General features: G+C 35.7%; 2 long non-coding RNA genes across 2 annotated transcripts in view; both read left to right on the top strand.

Annotated features, from left to right (window-relative positions):
* LOC148130478 (uncharacterized) overlaps positions 1-27891 on the top strand; it is a 76503-nt gene that overhangs the window by 7623 nt on the left and 40989 nt on the right. The window lies entirely within an intron of this gene.
* Positions 1099-8265, top strand: LOC148130479 (uncharacterized). Its single transcript, XR_015749821.1, has 2 exons — positions 1099-2961; positions 4509-8265. It is a non-coding gene; the product is annotated as an uncharacterized LOC148130479 (long non-coding RNA).

Below are 27891 nucleotides of genomic sequence, written 5' to 3'. Positions count from 1 at the left end.
TTGCTAATTTCTATGCTGAAGGCATTAATCTCATATTTTATTTTTTACTTCAGTTTCCCTTTAATTATTAGTTCAGTGTCATTAATAATTGTACGTGAATAGTAGACTCCCATTCGTACAAAGGCCTGGTTTCCACTAAGTCTTTTTTGTGTACACACAGAAAGTATGATTTAGACTTTAGAGAGAACTTGTCTTTTATAAATTGGGTGGCTCATTCCATTTTGAATGAAGTAACTCAGGTGATATTCATTTCTCTAGTTTTATTTTAATTTTGTGCAAACTTCCAAGGTAGCTTTGTAATGCCTAATGTTCAAATTAAATAAATGAAGATGGTGCAAGTTGTTTTCAGGAATTCCCAAGAACCTGATGTTGAGCTTTATGAGTGGGAAATGTTAGCCTTCACAAATGAATTTTCTAGTTGCACAATTCCTTCAAGGAAGCTGGTTGATTAACTGATATTCATAGAAGTGGTGACTCATATTACTCCTTTCTCTCCTATCCTGGACACAGAAGGATAAAAACAGTCAAGATAGTGACCATGACAGAACATTCAAAGACTTGTCTCTTTTGTACAGTAGATGCTTTGTCCATAGGCAATGCATCTAAAGAGTAACAGGGTTTTGGCCCCCATCTTGCTTTTTAACTCCTGTTGTGGGTCCCATGGACAGCAACAAAAAGATCAGCTGAGCCTTTAAATGTGAACTTTTGCATGCTTTGGGCAAAATCCCACTTGCCATGTTTAGTCAGCTGCCATCAGTTCACTCTGCATGCTTTAGTAGCAATGAATGCTTGAGAGGGTTTCCTAATTTAGTCCCTAGTAAAAGATTAAGCACATCTGAAATAAAGCATGGGAATGATATGAACTTCATAAATTATGCCCCTGATTGCATTATAAATGATTAAATGTATTTTCAATAATGTTTAAGCATTCTACTTTGTCAATTATTGTCCAGCTTTTGTCAGTTTAGGAAGCATCTAATGATCTGGTTACCAAGTAAATTTCAAACACTTCTGTCAACTTCATGTTATTTTAGGAGAGAATTACTGTACAGACAACAATTCAAATTCAAATTAGTTAGTTCCAGATTAATAGTATGGGTCTTCCAGGTTAAAGTAAGTATATTATTATAGGAGAATTCTGGTATTTTATACCTGTGTTTCTAAAAATAGTGCAGGATAGTTTTCTTTTTAAGTTGTATTTTCTCTTTTTAAGTTCTTTTGAGGCTCTACTTTTTAAGTCCTAAAAAGAGAAACAAAGTGCAGTGATGAAATGTAAATGTTTTGCTTTCTAAAGCTTTTAGGATCATTCAGAAAATCTCATGGATTACAGTTAAATGGACCACTGTTTAAGTACTTGACTAGGTGTCATATTTTTCCTCCAAGTATGTATTGAAATAAATCCTATGTAGACACCTGGATTAATAAATCAAAGACAAAATGATAAAGATAATGTGATGATACTGTCTGAGTTGTTTTGTCCTATGAAAGCTTCTTAATCACAGGCAATTTTTTATTTATTTGCCCACTATATTTAGCATACCACGGTTCCAATGCTGATGAGTTTCAGTTTTACCTTGCATCAACTTGTTGTTTGGTAACAAGTATAATACCTGCTTTCATAAAACTGAAGTACTACTGAATTTTCCTAGGGCAGAATATGCTGCATAGATGTGCTTTCTGACATTTACTAAGCTCATGTTATAGGAGGCCTTATTTATATTGTACAAATGTCCCTGGTTTTCTAGGCATAGGGACCATAGGGAGGGATAAATGGAAAAAAATGTGTGTCACAGTTTTGCAAAGTAAACTTGTCCTTGCCCCAGTTTTACTGGTATTGTGACATCACACACAATAACATCACACACAATAACATCACACACACAAAACCAAGAAAGGGACAAAGTCTGCATCACATAATAAGTTTCATCATTTTGACAAAATCCCAGCTTGCTGACAAACTGCTCTTGTTTCTAGTTGTTGTTTTTAAATTAAGCCCTGTATTGTCTAAAATTCACATAACCTTTTTCTCAACCCAAAGGGAATCCCCAAATAAATATAAATATGTTTCTTCGGACACTTCCAGACAAGTCTTTCTCCCAGCCTTTGGAATCTAGTTTAAAATTGCCCCAAGATGAAACTATTTTGATTTTTGGGACTCTTTCTTTATATTTGAGAATATCAAATCATGAAAAGAATAGGCAAGTTGAAATGCCTGATTGACAGTTCCCAAGATTCACAGAGTTGTGTAAATACCTGAGCATAAAGAACTGCTACTCAATCGGCACTCAGTTATTCATTAGTAATGGGCTGCTTGTCACGCCCTCTCTGGCTTGCACAATTTTCCATTAAAAATATATAATTAAAAGAGTGTAAAGGCATTGTTATGCTGAAACTATGGAAAATTTAAAATTTGGGGTGGAATTCCTGCCTTTATATATCCTTATCAAAACACCATCCCTATGGTGGCATAACATCTGGGAACTGCGGCAGGCAGTTAATCCCTATTCGTAGAACAAAAGCACCAATTGTTCCCTTTTCATTCATTCATCAGAAAGGAGGAGAAAAGCTTGGAATTCATCTCCAATGCAAGGCTGTAGTTATGATATCTTTTGCTCACTGTAGGAATGAACTAGTTTGAAAAAAATAAAAATAAAACTATGCCTTTCTCTTAGAAGAGCCATAAGTAATATAACCTATTTCACAATTTGAACTGAATGACATGAAGGCATCAAGTTGACTTGAAGATATCTTGCTGCAAAATGGTGCCATTAGACAGAAATAATCTTTGATGTGAAGAGATATGTTGACTGCCAATTTGTTAACAAGAGGCTTTCTAATTACAGCTGATAGGGATGAACAAAAAGTGAGAAGTAATGGTGTCTGGGGGCAAAAAAGACAGTGGAATTCTTAGTGTTCTCTGAGCTTGGATATTTGCTTGCAGACATTTCATTACTCAACTAAGTAAGAAAAAAATCCCGTTTCCCTTTCTTTCTATTCATCTAAAAATAAGTTAATAGTGATAGATAAAAATATCACCATGTAATAATGCACTAACCCACTATCTCTCAAGAATTTTTGAATTCTCTTCCAATTTTTCATAATTTTTTATATTTGTATTCTTGCTATATCCTTTATGCTTTCTAGTAATTGTACGCTACCTTCCTTATGCTGTTATACGACTATAATAAAGATTTGTTTTGATTTGATTGAGAAGTGACACGAGTATATAATCTAAGGCATTGTTTCTCAAGCTTGACAACTTAATGATGTATGGACTTCAATTCCCAGAAATTCCCATTTCCCATGCTGGCTGGGGAATTCTGGGGGTTGAAATCAATGCATCTTAAATATGCCCAACTTGAGAAACATTGCTCTAATCTATTGTGCATAATCTGGGGTACTGTAATTGGATAGAAGTCACTTGTAACTGGTGACTACTAGTTTGGTATTAAATATTGTTTATGTTTCTATAGTATATGCACTTTTATCCAGCCTTGGACACTGTCAAATTTGCCATAATTAAACTTTATCGGTGGAAAAATGGAGGATCTGTACTAATATAATTTAGGCCAATTTTCAATCAAGTAAAGTTTAGCAGGGGAAATAAGTCCACAGGATCTTAAAGAGTTCTTATGTGATACAGTTAACAGAAAATGGAGGCCTATGTTTGTTTGTTTGTTAAATTTATTTGCTGCCTATCTGGCCTTGGGGCTACTCTAGGTGGCTTACAACAATAAAAATGGAAAAATGAAAAGAAATGTAAACATAATAGTAATAAAGTCATGGAAGCATAAAATAAGCAATGAAAAAGAAACAATGTTAAGTGTTAAGTGATATGAGAATAAAAGACAGTTGGGTGGGGAAGCAGGGAATGAGGTGGAGATCCCAATAGTCAAAAGTTCTTTGACTGCCAGGATCTGCAGTAGCCTCTTTCTGCTTGTGTGAGTGGGTTGGGCTTGTATTAGTGGGATGAGGCAGTTCATCAGGTACTCTGGACCTATCCCATTAAGGGCTTTAAAGGTCATAATCAACACCTTGAATTGCACCCATAAGCAGCCGGGTAGCTAATGTAGTTCGAGGAGCAGAGATGTAATATGGACGATTTTAGGGGCTTCAAAGATTGCTCTTGCTGCCTTGAACCAGCTAAAGCTTCTGAATGCATTTCTAGAATAGTCCCATGTACAGCACATTGCAGTAACCCAGATGTGAGATGAAGGCAGTGGTGGCAGCAATCCCAGTGGCCTTCAGTGGTTGTGATCAGTTCTATTTTAGAAGGAAATTTTATGTCAACTGTATGTAGTATCCAACTTTATAATTTTGTACATAAAATAGTTTAATATATGGAAAGATTATTTCAAACCATTTAAAAAACCTGATTAACATATTAATGTGTGAGATTTTAGTGAGAATTACAATGGCTGACCAATCAACTGACAGAGAAAGTGTAAAAATGTAACTATCATACTTATGATGATAAGTATCATAACAGGCCTATTTTCTTTTTTTAGCTTCCATGTGAAGAATGTGAAACACAACAGTGTGAAAGGCTAGACCATATGATATTTTGGATATGCATAAAAGAAGTTCTATCCCTCTTCAACTCCATAGGATTCTGGATTCCAAATATATGCAAGAGCTCCAGCCACAGATAGACTTCTACCCACACAAAAGTAAGAACCAGGAGATGCATGACTAATATCATCATGATTGCAAACTCAGCCCATCCCTCTGTATATTCAGTGAAGTGGTTGACGAATAAATTTAGGAAGGACTGAAGCACTACCAGTGCCCCCCCCCCCACTTCTATTATATATACCTCATGTCTCTTTTCCTAGTGCAGGGGTCTGTAACCTGCAGCTCTGGAGCCACATGCGGCTCTTTTGTCCCTCTGCTGTGGCTCCCTGTCAGCTGATCCCACCACTGGCTGGTCTCTCCCCTCTCCTCCCTGTCACTCCTCGCCTGGCCTGAGGTAATGGCGGGGGATGGAGACTCACTCCATATTTCAGAGCAGGAGGTGACTGGGTGAGAGTGAGTGATGTCGAGTTGGCCATGCCCACCCAGTTATACTGGTTGTTAAATTATTGGCTCCCGGTGTTTTATTTTCTGTGGGAAACAGGTCCAAATGGCTCTTTGAGTGTTTAAGATTGCAGACCTGTCCTAGTGACTAGTTGTCTTTAGAGTTGGGAAAATATGGAGAATGGAAATTTAGCTAATAGGAAGAGATTTGAGTGAATGCACATACTTTTATTTTCTCATGAATTTATTTGAACCAGATACAATTTATAATGCAAATATACAATATCAGTATTTGATATTGTCATTGGTTGGATGACATCCAGTCCTGATATAATCCCAAAATAATTGTGAATTATTTTATTTTCTGCCGCTGTATAACTAATATTAACTATTACTAAAGGATATATTAGAAAAATACCCCATTTGTGGTTGTAGTTTAAGCTGAATTCAGCTCTATTTTCTCCAATAATTTATACTACTATATTTGAAAGTTTCTGTAATTACCAGAAGGCAAACAAATGCAATAGGTATTATCACAATTTTTGTTAAGTTTAACTCAATTTGTAAAACTGATTCTGTTTTGCAGTTATGGTTGGTAGCAACAAACAGTGATATAGTCTTGAAAAACAAATCATTTTTTTTTTAAATTCAAGATTGTCAAGTTATTTTTCTGAAGTCTTTTAAGTCTGCTCAGTTGTTGCTTAATCCTTACCTCAGGGCTAAAAGCCTTTCAAAAGAACAAAAACACATGTAATATCAAAAAGAAAGTCGGCTATATGCCATGCTTTCTGGAGTAGTTTGTCTGTGGAGAATTCCTTAGAGAGAATTCAGATGAGCAGAGTGTGACAGAAATTCATTCAGTAATCACCAGTCCTTCAATCAAAGGCATCCATGTCATTCACATCAACTGAGCTTGACTTTTGAAGCTGTTAGAAGAACACCGTAGGATCTGGGTGGTGTTTGTAATAAGATCCAAGCAGTCTTCCATTACAGGGTGTGGCAGGAAACAGACAAATATAAGATTCATGAGGCATGTCTGAAGTGTGTCTGCACAACTATTACAGATCAGCCTTGCTTTCAGATGTGTGTTAAATTTCACTTCCCATATTCTACTGTAGATCTTAAATATAAAATGGGAAGTGTTTTTCTCATTTTCATTATTATTATATTCATTTTAAGGCCCAAACAAATATTCATGTTAAAGACACATCCAGAAGAAAATTAGACTCAATGTCAAATTAACTTTCCAAAGATAAAATGGAAGGTCAGTTCAAATGCTTAAATAAAATTGCATTTCTCTGAATCAACTTTTACAATTTAGAATGATTCTGCATCTGAACAAAAATGGAATTTTCCAAATACTTGGAAATCCAAGAAGAACTGACAAATTCAACAATTCAGTTGAATGACCATATCCAATTGGTTTAATTTGAAATGAATTTTAGAAACACAAGCCATTACCCTTATAGAATGGAGGCTGTATTTATTTCTGTATTAATTACTTTATGAATACACAATTATATAGCCTTTTAATGCATGTCTGCCACTTAGAGTAGCTCATACTAAGGAATATAACATAAAAATTGTGTAATATTTTGAAGAGATCCTCTGTATTGCTTGGAGTACCACTAGAACATTTCTCTTTGAATCATTAAATCTGCTGTTCTTTTTTTCCACTTGTTCAACTATTTCTAAATTATTTCTGGTTATCTGCATAATTGTCATGTTTGCTATTCCCATGTTTGCTATTCTGTAATTTGCTCTATCTGTGGTAAGTCCACCTTAACTTCCAGAAAATGAGAAATAATTTTACATTATTCTTTGTGACCTATGGTATATTTGTATTTCTGATGAACAAAGAAATTCTTTCGCAGGAAATGTACCTCCTTAATTATTAACCACTTTGTGACTTTGAAGCCAAAATGTCATCAAGCCTTTTTTTTTGAGACTATAGAAATAACATTTCTTAAGTCATAAATCAAGATCCCATTTATCTCTCCTAATAAAAATTGCAGGGGCCCAAGCCTGCAATAAATTCAATTGAGACAAATTTTGTGCCCTGAATCAAATTAGTCAACTGCAGGCTTCTAATTCAAGATATGTTATTAAGGAGCTCAATGTAAATTAAGTGAGACAAAGTAAAAAACTGACTTTAAATCAGAAGTAACTGCATGATTCCTCTATATCCATTTACTGGATACTGTACAGATTGTACAATTGTGGATCAGAATATAGCACCTTTTAGTGTACAAATTATAAAGGTCATTAAGATCTTTATACTATACTATATTTTCACAGGCAAAAGTTCTATCAAAAAAGTAACAAATCACTGAGAAATTTTCAAACATTCAGGGCCCATTTTTTGGGTGGGAGGGAATTGGGAAGCATACAGAATCACAGATCTCTGTCATGCAAACATTAGTGGTGGCCAGATGTTTGCATATGGAGATAAGTTTTTTATTTGCTTTTTAAATATATTAACTCTTAATTTATGTAGTTTTTCTACCTCTAAGTGGTATGAAGCCACTTTGCCCTTAAATGAAGTGATGTTTATTTATGGACAGAATGGTTCTCAAAGCAACAAACTTCAGGGATCATTCCTAACCAAGAAACATGTGTTGGGTATCTCCCATTTACATAATATAATAAATAATGCCAATTCTGGGTTCAAATGCACCCAATGATACAAAGAATTTTAAAGAAAAATATTTAACTAAAACCAGATTTGGGGGTGGGGGATTAGATTAATGAATAGTTAATCAGAAAAAAGCCATGAAAGATTATTTTAATATATGTCTTGACAACACATGACCTGCTGGGAAAGACTGAAATTCCCACAATGGAGGAATAGTTGGTGAAGATGTCAGAAGCGGCAGAGATGACAGAATTAACTTGTTTAATTATTGAAAAATCAATAACTATATTTATTAGTCAGTGAAAACATTTTAGGGAACATTTGCTGAAAAAATAAAAACAAACATTTAATTTATGTGTATAAAGGTTAGAAAGGGCAGCATGCAGAAATAAGATAACTATGACATAACTTTAGAGAGGGCAAAATGTAAATGTAACTGTGTCAAGAAATTCTTTATAACTTTTTCCACTTTCTTTTTTTTCCTTTTTCCTTTTCCTTTTCTCATTACTTAGTATTTTTCCTTGTTCTTTTTTTTATGACTTCTATTTTGTTAAACATTGTTATATAAGAGACACTTTAATAAACGAAGTGATGACCTGGTTATGGTAACAAAATTGTCGTGACATTCCTTTTCAATGCTGTTTCCCATGTATGATCTCAATCTCTTCATTATAATTCTTATAATCTCAGATTTCTAGTAAAGAAGAAGTAGTGTAAAAATGTACACTTAATTTAGGCAATTAAGGGAATGAGTTGCATATCAATTCGTTAAATAAATAATAAGCTGTCTTAGTCAACTAAGCTGTGAGTGTCAGTCATGATTGAGTCTTAAACAGCTGTTGAAATTGCTCACAGTTGCATACAGGTGTATTTTCTTTGAGTCCCAGCAACAGTTCCAGTTCTAGCTTTTCCATCCATCCCCCAATGAGAACAGCTGATAGTCCTGGAAGCTGATAAACAATAATGTTGCCAACCCTCAATGACCTCTTTTCTTCTTCTGATGCCTAATAATAAATCAATAAATTTTCATGTGATTATGAGGTGGCCCTGCTCTTCTGTAGTCAGGAAGAGAAATTTTATTTTATTACATAAACTGTCACTAGATGTCAGCAGACATCTGTATTAAACATTGCTTCCAACCCAGCATTCCCTATTTAATGGGGGAAAGCCCATGGTCAAAATTTAAAACTGTTTGATTATTTAGAAACAAACCATCAGTGCTTTCAGTTTTGAGAAAGTGACATTGTATGCTAAATCTATGGGCACAGGTTACCAACTGGAGGATTTTTTAAAGTGAACATTTTCAGTAGATATTTTGCCATTAATCTAGCTGTTTAAAGGAACTCTGAAACAATGGTGGCAGATGCAGCCTTATTATGCTGCCACTTGAGATGAGAGATGCTGAAGAATGGGAAGACTTAAAAAACCAAGCTATGGGAACCATAGAGTCACCTGAACCAGCCTGCTCTTCTTTGGCTACTTGCATCAAAATGTGTCAGTTTGGCTTTTTTGAGAAATGTTCTTCTGAAGTTAGCAGGAAGATATTTACAGTGTGGCATCACCCTAGTCTCTTTCACAATAAACACATATCTCTGGATCATTTGGAAGCATCTAAATGGCCACTGTTGAAGCCACAATATATATTTTAATATACTTAATGTATTCCCCACACTATAAATTAACACAACCTCTTTGGTCCTGTTCAATTTAACCCTTTGATCACACCTGATTTCTAAATCATTGTCACTGAACAATATATTTCTGTGGTCATGTGCCTGCATGACTATATGCTGAGGTGCACAGAATGCTGTTACCTTCCCACCGAAATGGTATCTATTTATCTACTTGCATTTGCATGCTTTCGAACTGTAAGTGAGCAGGAGCTGGAACAAATAATAGGAGTTCATCCCATTACGCGGTACTCAGATCTCAAACCCAAGCTGTCATCTTTCCAGATGATAAGCTCAGTGTCTTTTATCACTCAAGCACCATGCCCCGTAATCTATCCATCTAGTCCTAAACCGATATGTTTCTAACTCAAATTAGTTGTAAAAATTATGTTTGTAGAAAGACTATAGTACTTCTTAATTACATTATATTTACTTCAATTTTGGGGTGTGTGTGTCTCAAATCAGAAAACTTCTAATATGAATTACATCAAAGTATGAATGTATGCATGAAATACTGCCACTTCATGTCTTTATATATTGTTGCATAATAAGAGAGACGAAGATGGAAGAATGCCATGATGCCACTTAGATTTACTTTCAGTATACTAGTTCCATTTATCTAACATTTTAATAATCATAGCCAAGTTACTTTTTATTCAGATATTTTGATGGTATGTGGAAGTGGATGAGTCACAGAATGTCACCTATGCGTGCTGACCCAATAATTCCAATTCGGGTTTGAAAGAAACAATATACCACCCCATGGTGTATTCAGGCTACATGTTTTCTGTTAAACGTTAGTTAATTTAGGAACTAGATTGTACATTGTGCAATAATGTTCCATGAATTATTGTACAGAGATGTCATGAATACTGACAAATTTCTATTGATATGGCATCTGCTCATCATTAATACAGTGAGTTGAGTTCTTTGAATATTTTTTAGTTTGCAATCCTTCTGCATATAGGCAAAACCTTAGTGAACTGAATAGACCCTACTTCTGAATTGATCTGTGTAAGTTTACAGCAGAGTTTGGGCCCAATATAGCTTTAAAACCTAATCTGTAGCCTCAGATATTTTGGAAAATTGTCACTAAATTAGTTATTGCAATTTTTGATAAAAACAAATAAAACTATAGATGTGACCTTTGTGAAAACAAAGGTATATCATTAGTTTCTCACTTTTATCTTTCCTCATAATGTTCTAGAAATGAAATTCATTGCAACAGTTGAAAAAGATGTGAATCATCTCCAGATTCACTAATTTTACTACTTAGTTTTTGAAGGATCAAATATGAGTCAAATGCAACTTCTAATTCTCGACATGAAACTTCATCTTTACAGAAGTATGTAGATTATATTATGGGTCTAATTATGCATAAAGATTTCAAAATGAATTACTGACTGTTTGGCAGGATTTACTTTAACATGTATTATGGGATTGAAACTTTATTACCATCATGTATTACGTAACTTACTCCTAGAAAAAAATAGTGAGAAGAAAAATATGAATTATAGTCTAAGACTTAGCATTTGTTATTATATTATAAAAATAAAGGCTTCCATGGGTGATTTGATGGATACAACAGATTAGAAGCTGTTGGTCACTTCATTCTTCTGGGAAGCTTTTGTGACTTCCAGACTAGGTCTGGCCTGAAGCTATGGATGGCCTTCTGATTTTCCAAGGGTACAGATTCTCTTATTGTTTGAGGTCAGCCAAGGTAGTCCAGGTGCTGACAATTGCTATATATTATTGTACTCATCAAATAAGAAAGATCATAAGCTGCCAACTCAAATATTATCAAACAGTAATGTAACCATATATCATCTATCAACCAATATTACAGCTAAACACCATTGAATATTAAACAATGTAGGTTGGCTATGGTCCATTTTGTTTGACAATAAATACTATGAAATAAAAATAGCACATTTGCTATTATATATGAAATTCTCTTGAGTGTCAGATAAATATATATATATATATATATATATATATATATATATATATATATATATATATATATATGAAATATATAAGAAATATATAATATATATATATATATATATATATATATATATATATATATATATATATATATATATGTATGTATGTATGTATGTATGTATGTATATATTTCTTAAGTTTTCGCGGGTACTTACATGTATGGCATTCAGCTTTGTTCGGGTATTTTCCCACGTCATTGTAGTTGTGCTTTTAAAGTTGTAGCAACGTTTCGGCAGAATCTCATCTGCCATCATCAGGCTTCTGGTTGTGTCCGTCTGTGAGTCAGGCCCCCACAGTTGTTTCAGTTTTAAATTTGAGGCAGCCTATTGCTGTGCCAGAATGTTTTTTTCATTGGTTCAATGGTTTTTTCAATGGTTTTTTCAACCAATCAGGATGAAGAAAAAAACCATTCTGGCACAGCAATAGGCTGCCCCAAATTTAAAACTGAAACAACTGTGGGGGCCTGACTCACAGACGGACACAACCAGAAGCCTGATGATGGCAGATGAGATTCTGCCGAAACGTTGCTACAACTTTAAAAGCACAACTATAATGATGTGGGAAAATACCTGAACAAAGCTAAATGCCATACATACATACATACATACATACATACATACATACACACACACACACACACACACACACACACACACATATATATATATAAGATCATAAATGGCATTATATAAAGTCATCTCGAATTGTGAATTTTGAAAGTCAGTCTCAAGGTGTCCAAGGCAGATTCCAAAGAACATTCAGCAACTAAGATACTAATAGCCATACAGGAGTTGCATAATATTTTACAGAAGGAAAATGAAGACAGCTGGAGGAAAGAGAGAAATTAAATGTCCTTATAGTTAACAGTGGTATTTGCCAATGACCATGGGCAATAGAAACATGTACATTCCAGTTTATGAAGTTCAGTAAGCTTGTGGTGGAATTCCAAATGCCGCAAAAATAGCCACAGTAGGGCAGGATGCAAAATGGATTTGTTCTGGTGAAACGGGGATCTGATAAAGAGAAGACAAGTTTTCAGAAAAGGAATTCCATAGATGAAGAAAGATCCATTCCAAAATAAATGGTTTTATATTGGGACAAAGAATTATTTAAATACTTTGCAAATGAAATTGTGTCAAGTCTCCACAAGCAGTTAACAACATGTCACTTTGCAAGACAATTTTCATAATTAATGAACTGGTTCAATTTGCTCTGCTGTTTGACTTTGATTAATACATTTTTGAGTGTTCCCACTGGGACGCTGTCCAGTTTGTTTTGTAAGCTCTTATGTGTAACTTCAGTTCATGCATATAGATCAGAGTGCTGGCACCAACTACCTGCAAGAAGCAATGAAGGCACAGCCACCCTGACTCCTTTTTCAAAGCAAAGGGAAACATAACTCACACACCAAATCTTTTATGAGTGATTAAAAGCATGGAAAAGTGGAATTTTACACTTTATTATGAGCAGAATAGATGGCTGCAGAGTATCAATTTATGCAAGTCTGGCCATTAAAATGGCATAATAATCCAGGATTTGATTTCATACTGTTCTAAAGTGGCAGGTTTTTTGGTACTAGGAAGAGACCTGTAGAACATTCATAATTTAGCAATGGGAGAAATATTATCCAGTGTCCTAACTATCTGTCCTTGAACTTGCTGGATTTAGACAAAAGACAAATCTTTCATTTGAATGAAGTCCCTTGAAGCTGTTCATATGTCAGAGTAAACTGTTTACTATTACAATTGGTTTACTGTAGGAATAGAAGACATTGTCCATAAAGAATGTGGGGAAAAATGAGCATACTGGATAGCAAAAGTAGGGAAAGGGCCAGTCGAAATAATCTTGTAAAGTTCTTAAGGATCCTCTTAGGCCCAGCAGTAGAAAATGTCCTTACTGCTTATTTATTTACTTATTTCCACCACCCATTAAAGGATGAGCACACTTTTTCTATTGAGAGCAATTCTTCTGGTGACTACCATGAAACATTTTCCTGTAAAACCATCTTCCTTCTAATTCTTGAGCAAAAAGTAATAAAAGAGGATATTCCCTGATCATCTGTTCATACTGATTCATAGCACTGCGTCTCCACAACTGTGCACAAAACATGTATTTATTAATATCTTATATTCTCAGTTCCCTCAAACTGGCTAAAGTTTATACACAATGGGGAATATTTGGGTTAAGGCCAATAGCAAGAGTATAACTAGCCATGTAGATCAATGAGAAGAAGCAAGTAGCCTTCTGTTTGGTCTAGAAGAAACTGGCTTTGAAGACAAGTTTAAATCAACATCTTATATCAAGCTCAGGGTTTTGTATTGAACTTGGGAGCTAAGAGCAAGAAAGAGCAAAGATGGACTCACATCTTTGGTTCCCTTAACTATGAGAGCCCAAAATCTCATAGATGGTTTCACATTCCTCCAATGAGTAATAAAGTAATCCTGGTAGTCCTCGACTTACAAAAAATCATTGAGTGACTATCAAAGTTACAACAGCATGCCTTATGACCATTTTTCATTCTTAATGACTGTTGCAACTTCCCATGGCTACATGATCAAAATTCAGACGCTTGTCAAGTGAATCATATTTATGATGGTTGCAGTGTCCCAGGGTCATGTGATCACTTTTTGTGACCTTCTGACAAGCAAAGTCAATGGGGAAACCAGATTCACTTAACAACCGTGTTACTAACTTAACATCTACATCAGGGGTGTCCAACCTTGGCAACTTTAAGACTTGTGGACTTCAACTCCCAGAATTCCTCAGCCAACAAAGCTGGCTGAGGAATTCTGGGAGTTGAAGTCCACAAGTCTTAAAGTTGCCAAGGTTGGACACCCCTGATCTACAGTGATTCACTTAACAACAGTGGCAAGAAAGGTAAATGGGGCAAAACTTAATAAAAGTCTCACTTAGCAACATAAATTTAGGGCTCAATGTGGTCATAAGTGGAAGACCTACCTGTAAAGCAGAATTCATAAAAGCAGAAAGGGTACCAGAAAAGGTACATTATAGTCAGTAAATGGACATCTCCAAATAAAAAGATAGTGGCACTTACTCTGTACCAACTTTGCAGATAAAAACACATTGTATCCCAGTTGGAAAAAGATAACAAAAGCAATGCTTTTTTTAAAAGACATCTGCTCCATCAAACAATAGATTTGTATTTCAGCTTTTAGCTTTCCATATCTTAAACTGGTACTATTTTGTTATAATTAGCAGTGGAATAATATAAATTTCAGAAAGTAAGTTGCATAATTATCATAGATACAGAAATATTCCACAGGAATAGCAGATATAGAGCAGAAACAGACACTTTTAAAAAAAGAAGGCACTAAAAGTATTTGAATTATGAGTGTATATTGAATTTGATTAAACCCAACAGTCTGTTTTAGGACCAATGCAATTGTACATGATAAAATGGTAGAATGCACACACACACAACGCTTTGTGAGTGATTCAGTTGTAGTGATTCAGACAGACACTGTAACACTTTCCATTTTCTCATAAAATACCATCATAGGAAAGGGAGGAATTTAGCCAAAAGACAAAGACTATCTCCTAATCACAGGGAACAATTATTAGGAATTTTCTAATCAGTGTACTTTGAAGTAATATTTTACTTGTTGCAATGATTAGGAACATGAAAAAGATGGTTCAAAATACCCATTGTAAGGCAGTGGCTTATTGCGAAATGACCATTAAAAACACTGGAGGATTTTAGGATCATTTCCAATAAAAATATTTGCTACGATTTATTTCACAAGAACACTTCAACCCTCCTGTCTGAAATTATCTCCACAGAATATATAAATATATTATCCTTACAAAAGATATACAAACAAATAAATCTAGCTTTAAAATTCATGCATTTAAATAGACCAAGCATTTTTCATTCCCAAGATAGCTTTCCACTTTCTGCAACTTTCACCAATTGTTATTTTTATCCATAAAAAAGGGACGATTATACATGAAAATGACATCATTTTCCTTTAGCAATAAAGCTATAAATACTGAAAAAAGAATGTAAAATAATTTGTATCCAAACAGCTTGTTTTTCTGAAGCTCAGCGATTTACATTTGATACAAAATTCATCTCATTCCTTGGAAAAATACTTTATTCTAGTACTACTCTATATGAAGCACAAATCCCAAATAGTAATGGACTGCTTCGAAATCAATCCTACTTGAAAGAAGTTTTAGGAAACCCTAAATCCTAATCCCATACAGTCAGAGCCTGTAAAGGTAACTGTAGAGTTCTGTGAGAAAGCAATCTGTCATGGTGATTTGTTGGCTAATCTTGGCCACAAAAATATCTCCAAGATATTTTTGTGACAAAGCTGTTAGGCTTTTAATTGAAAAAGAAAACATATATATAAAGTTGTAGTTTAATTAATAACACATCATCTTACAAAATTTGCCATCTGCTGAAGATCTCTACAAGAATCCAGTGATTTCTGGTATTTAGAGATTCCTGTCTTGTAATACATAATTACTTTAAGTAGAAGGGAGATCTGTCTTGAGTAGTGGAAATGTGGAAATAAATATCTTAAATATTGTTTGTAGTGCTTAAGCTAGGTTAGCATTTGTGGAAATTGTGATGTATAAGCCAAGATTTTTATCTGATTTGTCTGTTGCCTTGGTTTCTTCTCTTGGGATCCATTCTTAGATTTGACTATATTGCCTCTGGATTCTGACCATTGGTTCTGCCTGCATTATTTATATTTTATCAAGTTTGATAGTGACCTCCACTCTACCTCATTTGGCTTCATTTTTTGTTCTGGTTGCTGACAGGACCATTCTATTGCCTCCAGTACACAGTAGAAACATGATTTCTAAATCATACAGTGGATTATGATCTTTCATGGTTGGTCTTATTGTTCCCAGCTGTATTAATTGACATACTTAACACTAGATGTTTTGCTTTAAAGATAATGGGACTCTTTTCATCACCAGTGGATAACTTTGCCTGAATTGCTTTGTCTTCTTCTGTGATTGTGTAATGGAATGAATGTGTGGATGACTTTTGGGGACAAGGAGAAGAGATTATGCCTAGGAAACAATCAGACAAAAGAGATAGGAGCCCCAGTGGCATAATAGTTAGAGAAAGAAATTTAGAAAGGACCTGCTTTAATTGAACAAACATTTACAAGTGGCAGCAAGGGGTTTGTACCTTCAGACTCATTTAACTCATTTCAGGAGCACTCTGACCTTCAACATTGACTGTAATCTGATGGGATTCCATTATTTGTACCCCATCTTTTAAAAAAATACCAAAGCAAAACAAAAAAGAGTCATAAATTCTAAACTAAAACAGAATGTAACATTAAAAGAATATTTACATTTAATGTGCATGTAAAAAATACATACATGAACTTCTGTTAAGAAGCCCTTTGATAGCAAGCCTTCTTTTTTCAACTTGGCAGTGAAACCATTGTGTCTAGAATAATGCTGGAAAGGATCTGTTTGGGATGATTAAGGGGAAATACTACATTCAGTATTTTTTATTTTTAGGATGTTTTCACTGCACAGACATAGCCGGCATCAGTAGAAAGTTTGCTGGCATTTGTTTGAATGTTTTTGGCAATTATTTTGACAATGGCCAAGTATTTTACAGCCCTTGCCTGGAATAACTATTGATTTTGTCTTTCTAAAGTAAGAACCTTGAAACTTTATTATTTTCAGTTTGTACTTTCTATTTGTCTGTGTTTAGACTACAGCTAAAGTAGAAAATGCCTTTTGTAGCATTAGTGCTATGAGGGATGATATTATAAAATCCTGGATTTAAGAATAATAAAGAACTACTAAATAGATAATTTAACATTAGTTAATGCCTCTTTATTGTAAGGAGGAACAGCTTTGTGCCATTCTCTTCTACCACTCAAAGCAAAACAAGAAGGAAACCATTAGCCTAAATATAAAATTGTGACTGCTGTTTTTAAGTAAGAGATAAAAGCTTGAATTATTTAGAGACATGTGTTCTTGCCGGAAAGGAATAACTCTTTGTCTCCACCCATCTCAGGAATGAGATGCACGTTCAAGCCCCATTGGGCAAATTAAACCAAGATGCAGCATTTGTTCCAGTTGTTTCTCTCTTCCTTCACCCACAATTCAGTAGCAAATGCTAATTGGGTTGACAAATGAGGTTTTTCTTTCCTTTGTCCCAAAGGTGCTGTTTCAAGACTTTCTGCTTTGTTTGTTTAAAAAGACATTTCGCTTCCATCCAAGAAGCTTTTTCACCTCACCAAAGGTCAAGAAGTTTCTTGGATGAGAAGCGAAACATCTTCAAAGAAAAACCAGAAAGTCCAATTGCCTCTTTTGGGACAACCATGACCTGGATGACTGAGAATCTCCATAGAGTCCTTCCCTTTTCCCTTCCCCCTCTCGTCAGTGCTTTTGAAACTCTAGGTTTTTAAAGTCAAATTTAGAGCTGGACAAAATTAATTTCACCTTTGCCTGGGCAAATCAGAGAAAACCAGAGAGAAAATTCTAATATTAGAATCTTCAGGGTTCAAGTAAGGATCAGAACACCAATATAGCTGGCACAGGCTTAAAGAAGAAAAGAAGAGACATGATGAGGTCTTCTATTTAACTAGCAGTACCCAGGAAGTTTTGGTCAATATCAGAGGACTGGCCTGAGGCCAGACTTCTGCTAAGTCCAGAATCCTGGCCCTCCCCTGTAGTAATTGCAGTGCTCCTGAGACATGTAGTGATCTTGTAACAGCTGTACTTCATTCAAGCCCAGTGTTGAATAGATTAAATCAACATCTAAGGAAAGAAAGTGCTTCTTAGCCTGCAAACTCACAAAAGGTGTATCTTAGACTGGATTACAATTATTGGGACTGAAAGGTTGGCAGCCCAAACTGGTTCCTGGTTCTTCTGGACTGAGGATCAGGAGCAGTAGATGTTCTGCAGGGTGCTCCTGCCAAAGGGTGATTTTCCTCTGCCTCCCCTCCATGATGGTAATGAGAAAGGCCTACCATTCATCATAGCCTGCTTTTGATATCCAAAACCTCAGGAGGAAAATCAGGAACAGGAGAGCCTGCTCAGTGGATCCTCCATGTTTACTTGCAACTGTACAACAGGGTAAAACACAAAGGGAGGAGACGCTTTCATATGCTTGGAGCCTTCTGACTTGGAAATTGCTTTCCTGGTTTTAGCACAGGTTTTCAAGGAGATCAAAACTAAATGGTCAAGGTCTTAGTTGGTTCTACTGCAACTGCATAATTCAATGATCCCTAGAGAGCATGGAAACAAAGGAACCTATTTGGAGCAGGTTGTTGAGGGGTGAGGAATAGAAACAGAACGCAAGTTGAGACTTCCCTATGTCATACTGCAGCAAGGCCATGGCGCCCGTCATTTACTTTTCCAGCAACACTTATCGTTGTAATAAAGCTGGATAGCAGCAGAGTTAAATTTCTTATTTTTTTCTTCCTTTATGTCCCACTGGTTTGTTAGGGATTTTCATTGACAAGACAGCTTTCCACAATTTAAAGAGCAGCACCTCTCTTGTGTAGGCCACTTTATCAGCTGCTAAAATTGTTGCTAACAAATGGCGGCGGCAGATACATGAAGAAAAGAAACGGGGGCAAGAGGAAAAAGAAGGCAGGCTTTCTTCTAACGATTCAAAGATTTTGGCATAGTTGCTAAAGCAGCTTCATACTTGGCACTGCTTTCAGTGGCAAATTATTGGAAACGGTCAATGATTAAGAGGAAGATACTAATATGTCTTGAGCTTCTAGACACCATCTTTGAGAATGATTCAGACAATGGAACAAGTCTGCCCACCTAAAGCTGGAAAGTTATCAGAGCTGGCTCTTGCCCAGAAATAACCTATGCCCAGATGCTGCTCATAGGTGAACTACTTTTCATTACAGCACATGTAGCTAGGTTTTGTGCAGCAGTATGGAAGGTCCATCTGCCCCTGATGCACCATTCTTCTGCAATGCATTCCATGTAACTAATTTATTTAAAGTTTAAATATTATTACTTTGTTGCAATTTTTTAAAGAAGCATTATCCTTTTTCCATTTCCAACAAAATGCTGTCTTAGGCAATCCTTTTCTATACATGTGTAATGGAGTCCAATAAATTCTAAATATTTTTGTTGTATAAATCATAGTTTAAGGTTCATTGACACTCTTGCTACATAACTTGAGATATCCTCTCATTGTCTAGGCAATAAAGGTACTTCTACTTCTTTTTTCCACTCATTTCTTAATACCTGCATATGAAATTGATTTTTAACAAATATTCCAGAGAATAGCTAGAAGAGATAAGAATGCCTTCTTAAATAAACAGTGCAAAGAAATAGAAGAAAACAATAGAATAGGGAGGACCAGAGATCTCTTCAAGAAAATTGGTGATAGAAAAGGAAAGTTTCATGCAAAGATGGGCATGATAAAGGACTAAAATGGCAGGGACCTAACAGAGGCAGAAAAGATTAAGAAGAAGTGGCAAAATTACACAAAAGAACTACACAAGAACGAGCTTAATATCCCTGATAACCACGATGGGGTGGTCACTGACCTCAAGCCAGACATCCTGGAATGTGAAGTCAAATGGGCCTTAGGAAGACTGAGCAATAACAAAGCTAGTGGAGGTGACAGTATTCCAGTTGAGCTATTCAAAATCTTAAAAGACAATGCAGTAAAAGTGCTACACTCAATTTCCCAGCAAATTTGGAAAACTCAACAGTGGCCACAGGATTGGAAATGTTCAGTTTACATTCCAATTCCAAAGAAGGGCAATGCTAAAGAATGTTCAAACTACCACACCATTGCACTCATTTCACATGCTAGCAAAGTTATACTCCAAATCCTACAAGCTAGGCTCCAGCAGTATGTGGACCAAGAACTACCAGAAGTACAGGCAGCATTTCAAAGAGGCAGAGGAACTAGAGGTCAAATTGCCAACATACACTGGATTATGGAGAAAGCTAGGGAGTTCCAGAAAAACATCTGCTTCTGCTTCATTGACTATGCTAAAGCCTTTGATTGTGTGGATCACAACAAATTGTGGCAAGTTCTTAAATAGATGGGAATACCAGACCATATTATTTGTCTCTTGAGAAACCTATATGAGGGTCAAGAAGCAACAGTGACAACTGGAAATGGAACCACTAATTGGTTCAAAATTGGGAAAGTGGTCCAGCAAGGCCGCCCTGCCTATTTAACTTATATGCAGAGCACATCATGAGAAAGGTGGGGCTAGATGAATCAAAAATTGGAATTAAGATTGTTGGGAGAAATATCAACAACCTCAGATATGCAGATGATACCACTCTAATGGCAGAAAGTGAAGAGGCACTAAAGAGCCTCTTGACGCAGGTGAAGAAGGAGAGTGCAAAAGTTGGCTTGAAACTCAACATTAAGAAAACTAAGATCATGGCATCCGGCCCTCTCAATTCCTGGCAAATAGATAGGGAAGAAATGGAGGTAGTGACAGATTTTATTTTCCTGGGCTCCAAGATCCCCGCTTCTCAGGAGCAAACATCTTTTAATTTCTTGACTGTAGTCAAGAAATTAAAAGACGCTTGCTCCTGGGAAGGAAAGCTATGGCAAGTCTAGACAGCATATTAAAAAGCAGAGACATCACCCTGCCAACAAAAGTGTGTATAATCAAGGCTATGGTTTTCCCAGTTGCAATGTTTGGCTGTGAAAGTTGGACCATAAGGATGGCTGAACGCCAAAGAATTGAGGCCTTTGAACTCCTTCGAGTCCCCTGGACTGCAAGGTGATCAACCTGGTCAGACCTAGAGGAAATCAAACCTGACTGCTCTTTAGAAGGGCAGATCTTGAAGATGAAACTCAAATACTTTGGCTACCTAATGAGAAGGAAGAACTCACTGGAGAAGATCCTAATGCTAGGAATGGTTGAGGGCAAAAGAAGAAGAGGGGGATGGCAGAGAATGAAGTGGCTGGATGGAGTCACTGAAGCAGTAGGCATGAGCTTAAATGGACTCTGGGGGATGATAGAGGACAGGAAGGCCTGGAGGAATGCTGTCGATGGGGTCGTGATGGGTCGGAAACGACTTTGCAACTAACAACAACAAAAAATATCTATAGAAACTAATGATAGGTTTAACCAATTGTTCTAGTATCTCAAGTATCTCAGAAACTGAAAATGCTGCTTGTCCAAACAATGTAGTTAACAAATGTAGGGGAAAATATTACCACTGAGTTACATCCAGGGGTGGGATTCTACCAGTTCGCACCTATTCGCTAGAACCAGTTGTTAATATTCTAAGCAGTTCGGATAACCGGTTGTTAGAAGAAATTACTGGCCTAATCCTGTAAGGAAGGCAGGAAGGAAACATTCTGGTGTTGCTTACAGAAACTGCCCTTATTTAACCCTTATTACATTCTTGGCAGGACTAGACTTCCTGTCTCAGGAACTTCTCTGGAGTTTTTTTCCCCTCCTTTGTTCGTACTTTGCTTGTGTGGAGTGACCATTCAAAGTTACAATGGCACTGAAAAAAGTGACATGACCATTTTTCACATGACTGTTGCAGCATCCCCACAGTCATGAGAGGCCAGGCAAGGAGATGCATGCCTCGATTTGAGTTGGCCATATCCAGCCAATATCATGACCACCAAGCCATGTCCACCCAGTCACATGACCACCAAACCACGCCCATCACCTAAGCCATGCCCATAGAACTGGTTGTTAAAAATTTGAATCCCACCCCTGGTTACATCTAATGGATATTTTTATCTCAGCACAATGTATGGTAAAGATTCATCCTCACTGTCTATCAACTGATCCAGAGTTAATATCCCTGCTTTCATCCAGTTTTTCAATATCACCATCTTTTTTCAACTTTTATTTTTTGGACTTCCCCATAAAGTCAATTTAGCATGATAAAAAGGATTGAATCTGTTTTTATTGGACATTCTATTCCATAGCTTTCCAACTGATATAATTATTTCCAGAGATATTAGAGTTTTATTGTATTTAAATCCTAATACTATCCATCCAACCAAAGGTGCTATATATGTGTATTCCAAAATTTCACAAATTGGAAACTTAACACCAACTGTTGGCTTCCAGTATTTCATACAGTTGATAAGCTTGATGATATAGTTCCAGATTCAGAAACTAAATCTTCTATCATTTATTAGTAATTGGAAATTTTGTAAAGATATTCCCAGAATTGAGGAATCATACAATTTTCTAAACAAAAATTTTTTTTGTCAAAAATTCCAGATTTTTGAACAAGAATTCCTCTGAGAATATAAATTAATCTGGAAATAATATTAAGTTCTAGAGAGTTTCGAAAAACGACTAAATCAGCAAGTCAACTATTCTGTAAATAAAGTCATTTTTATTTATTTTGCTTTATTTTGGGGAGGAGGAGGAAATGGATATTTCTCAATGGAATAGATCCCACAAATAAAGTCCACCACAGAGTGGAATAAACGAAGTCTGTCAGAGGAAAGAAAAGTAATATCTTTAGGAGCATCTTTATGCTCATCTGGCAGACATCATCAAATTAAACAAGTTTGTGAAAATAAAACACAGAATGAACATAGAATGAAAAGAGAGGAAAAAAAATGACAAATTATTTTTCCTTAATTTTCCCTTCTCAATTTAAGAAAAATGGGTCTGGTAATAGCACAAACTGAATTATTCCAGAATCTTAAAAAAAAACCAATTTTCTTAATGACCATGAATATCTCCCACTCTATTTTAAAAAACACTGTTTAATTGTGATTTACTTACCTAAAATACCTGGCAACTCAGAAGAAGGTCAGGGACTCAGGGCCATTTTAACAGCATTTGGGCCCCCTGGGCAAAGCAGTGAACTGGGGCCCCTACGACAACTACTCACAGGAATAGAAATGTAAATGGTCAATAAAAGTAAACATATATTTGCATGTTAGTATTAATAAAAATGCAGTAAAATGTAATAAATATGTTGCTGTATTTATATGATACAAGGTTCATTGAAGGGTTAACATACACAGATTAGTATGGGGCCCCTATGCTCGTGGGCCCCATGGGCAAATGCCCATCAGGTCCATGCATTAAGACAGCCCTGCAGGATCTGTATTACAAAACTTGGGTATATCCATGCACAATTTATTAATTAACTTGCTTAATATATTATTTATGTATATAATTTAGAGGCCAACCAAAACTCTGGGTGACTTCTTTTGGCCTTTGGACTGAACACAGGGAATTGTAATCTGAAGAATATACAAGAAAAGATGAAGACCTGTCTCAGTGGTTCTGTGAGTGAGATAAGAAAAATATAAAGATGGTGACCATGAGCATGACTCCATGCTCATTTTTATGTGAAACACTTAATGTTGTGAACAGTCCAGAGTCCAAGGAGAATAAAAAGAAGGTTAAATAACATTCTGCTAATTTAATATTATTTTCTCTGACAGTTATGAGCTCCTCTATATAGAACCAAAATCTAATGCAACTCATTTCATGTACCCCGAATTACAGCTTCCATTTGTATGATGATGAAATACAGTTTAAAAGTTCAATGCTGTCATGAAATTTAATTGAATAATCAAAATTACTGCCAGCTTCAAGTTAAAGGAGAAGGTATGCATTTTTATCTGAAACTATTACAAGCAATAGCACTTTGCTGCTCCTCTATAGCAAATATTATTTACAGTCATTGCTGCCACTGAATATAGAAGTTTCATTGGTTAAAAATTTCCCCTTTGTATTATCCCTAATAGTTTTCTCTATGGAGAAAACAATCAGGTGGATTCAAGGAATGTTTCTATATTAGCAGAATGCAAACTGGTTTTGCTTCTTCTAAACATTTGCATACATTGTATATATATTCAGTGCAGAGTTAATTTTCAGTAGAGCTTTTAAAAGGCTAATGTTCAGACAGAAGACAGAGCTTTTAGTGGAACTTCATTTGACTCATGCCAGATATAATATAATAATGTAAATCTCTTGTGTACCTGTATTCTTCTTTTGTTATAAGCTCAAAATAGAAGAAAAGAGCCTTTTGCTGTCCTTGACTAGTGTCAGATGCAATTAACATAATTACTGTTCAAGAACAAATCAATCAAATTATATTAGTGTAGTTTCACTTTTGTTTTCCATTATATCATAAGAAAAAGGCTACAAAGAGTTCTTGTGGAAGGCAGTAAAGAATGGTTTTCTTGAAGTTGAGAACAGTTTTCTTGATGTTAGTTGACTAACTCAAGGAATCAGGAGGACATTTACCTGAATTCAAAGTGCACCAAAATTTGTTTCTGTTGCCCAGTAAATTGCAGATCTGCAGATAAGTGCAGATCAATAGGTTTCATCAGAAGTGCCTGTGTACAATTATGGATTGATGGAAGCAATTAATGTGTAGCACCGTATGCTAGAATCAAGGGTTTGCAGTCTGTCTATGCCTTGCAGTACTTCCTTTATTTCTTTTATATGTGTAGTAATTAATAGATCCTCTTTGGACTAGAAATCGCTGAGAAAATAATGTGTAAATGAAGAATTTGTGTACCATCAACATATAGAACAATTCTTATTTTTTAAATTTATTTATTTATTTGATTTGTCAATTGATTACAATAGATATAAGTATAAACACGAGTAAGAATACAGGAAATAGGTACGAATAAATGGGGACAATAGGACAGGGACGGTAGGCACGATTGTGCACTTATGCATGCCCCTTACAGACCTCTAAGGAATGGGGTAAGGTCAATAGTGAATAGTTTAAGGTTAAAGGAGTGAGGGTTAGAGGTTGTAACAACAGAGTCAGGTAGTGCATTCCAGGCATTGACCACTCTGTTGCTGAACTCGTACTTTCTGCAATCAAGTTTGGAGCGGTTTACATTGAGTTTGTATCTGCTATGTGCTCCTGTATTGTGTATTGTATTGTATATTGTATTCTCCTTGTGCAAGGGTAATTAAACTAGGTACGAGAATTAACATTTTCTGAACTACTGCATATCATGCAAAAGGAGAGTCCTCTTTTGTTAGATTGATTTTATTTTGCTTGTCTGAATAGTTTTCAATAAAGAGTCTGGTAATGAAACCAATTACTAAGAGAAGTGTTGAGCTCCCCTTCACAGGATGTGTTCAGTTACAATTAAATACTCATACTTTCAATATGGCTTGGTTTGGATTCTTGCACTAAGCTGGGAATTGGATTTGATGGCCAAAGGGCTCCTTCCAGCTTTACCTTTCAAACACTTTTTATGGATTACTGATGGTTTCCTAAGGGAATGTAAACATCTTCAGCACAAAACTCTCCTGCTGAATCTGTTTCTTATTGTTCCAACACACAGAAGATCTATAATTTTATTGGATTTATCTAAAATCAGCAAGAAAGGCAAACAAACTTGCTGCCTTGCAGCAGGCACCAGTCTTTGCCTAACACTCCCATGAACTAAAATGTGAAACTCCCAAGTGTGAGATAGGAGATCTGAAGACATGCAATTTAGCAGTGGATTTTGGAAAGATTGAGTGATGTTGTTAACAATCAGTATATTATGTATTTGTTTCCATAGTGGTCTTAACCTGTCTAGATTTTTTAAAAACACCAGTTGTAAATTTGCCAGAAAATTCAACTGTTTTCTATATCAAAGGAAATTTTTCTATAAAACCTTTGTTGCGTGCTTTTGAGTCAGTCTTGATACCTGGCAACTATTTAGACAAATCCTTGCAGTTTTCTTGGCAGAAAACATGCAGATGTGTTTTGCCATTGTCTCCTTCCTAGGACTGAGAGAATGTGACTGACCCAAGGTCACCCAGTTGGCTTTGTTCCTAAGATGACACTGGAACTCCAATCTCCTGGTTTCTAGCCTGGTGCCTTTAACCATTACACTAAACTGTCTCTTTCTATAAAACCTACCTAGAAATTTTCATCCCCAGAGAAAAGGACAAATATGAAGTAAAAGAAGTGGAATGATGTGAAAATAACCAGAAATAAGAGTTGGGAATTCCCTGTATTCAGCAAAAAAAAAACCTATTGAAAAGTGTACCATATGGTTTTTTGCTTTTTTTTAAGCAAATGGAACATCTCCAATTGATGATAAATCCATTAAAAAAAATCACAAAAATAAAACTAACCTCTTGTGCTGATAATGAACAATGGGCAATCAGGTTTTAAAAATTTCCAACGTTTACATGCCTTTCACAGTCACAAGCACTTAAGAAAAATGCGAGAATATATTCCACGGGCCCTTAGGATTATCAATATTGAATTTGACTAATGAAAAGCAATTATACAAGCTTGCTTAGTGCTACCTAAGATAAATATCATAATGCAGGCACAGGCAAAGTGCATGGCAATATAGCAATTCCCTGTTCCCCAAATTCCCAAAAGAAAGAAAATAAAGTAGAGAACTCCCAAGTGGGAAATATAATTCCCACTCTGCTAGTTGTGGTTAGAATTAGAGTATAAGGGGCCAACAGAAATTAGCACAGGCCTAAATCGTGAGGTGGTTACTCTTTTTAGCATTGCTGTTGGAGGAGTGTTTGCTTATTTATTTACAGAACAACAATCTTTAAACAGTTGCAGTGAGATATGTATTATGTGTTCATTATAATTCAACAGAGGCTAAAATAATTTTAACTGTAACATTGTACATATTTATCTCAAAGCAATAGCTTCTGAGTTAATGTGTGTGGGATTAAATTTATAAGGTTGATCAAGATTTAAGTTAAATTTAATCGCTATTAAAATCAAACGAGAAACAATTTATGATTCCTGTGTTTCAATGGGCGCTATGTTCATTGATTAAATTTTGAATGTGGATGTCAACAGGCTCATATTGATTGATTGATTGTGCCTTTATACTGCTTCATGAATTTTAATTCTAAGTTATTCACACACACACAAATAACAAGAACCAATCTTGTAGGCCTAAATCCCCAATGCTACTTGTAATAACCATGTTTTAACAAAATCTGTAAATATTGAGAGTGGGCATGGATCTTATTTATGGTGGGAGGGGCACTTTGGCAGAAAATCCTGATTTCTGAAACCTCTTTTGTTTGTTATTGGGGAGGGACTGTTACAAAGCACTTTCTGCAGGTAGCTTTTGGGTGGGTAGATTCCATTTGCAATAAGCAAATATTTGGATAGCCAGCTTTCAAGCCATGTTGGACTTTACAGTGATAACCATCTCCTTGAATTATAACGGAAAACAAACCAGCAACCATTTCAGCTGTCATTAGAGCTGGGGTTACATAGGAGTATTGTGTTCCAATTAATATATGAGCTGGAGCAATTACACTAGTTGAAGTATCTGGGTGATCTTCAAGGGCATTATATTACCATACTCAACACGTAATGTGATGAGGGCAGAATTATCATTACCATTACCAGTTCCTCTGATTCCAGAACAGCTAAACAGCTAATGAAAGCTCCCACAGCCATAGTTTCCATATGCTGTTCCAGAAGAAGCTGAGAATTCCTGAAAACTGTCAAATTATGCACCAGCTCTCTATGGGGAAACACAACGTCACTGAGAATTAAAGATGATAATGTCCTGAAGACAGGGGTGGGATTCAAATTTTTTAACAACCGGTTCTGTGGGTGTGGCTTAGGTGATGGGCGTGGCTTGGTGGTCATGTGACT

This window comes from Notechis scutatus, chromosome 5 (assembly GCF_049901735.1).
Source record: "Notechis scutatus isolate UNSWTSFEM ecotype Mainland chromosome 5, rNotScu1.2, whole genome shotgun sequence".
NCBI classification, from domain to species: domain Eukaryota; kingdom Metazoa; phylum Chordata; class Lepidosauria; order Squamata; family Elapidae; genus Notechis; species Notechis scutatus.
This window is presented reverse-complemented; position numbering and strand designations above follow the sequence as displayed.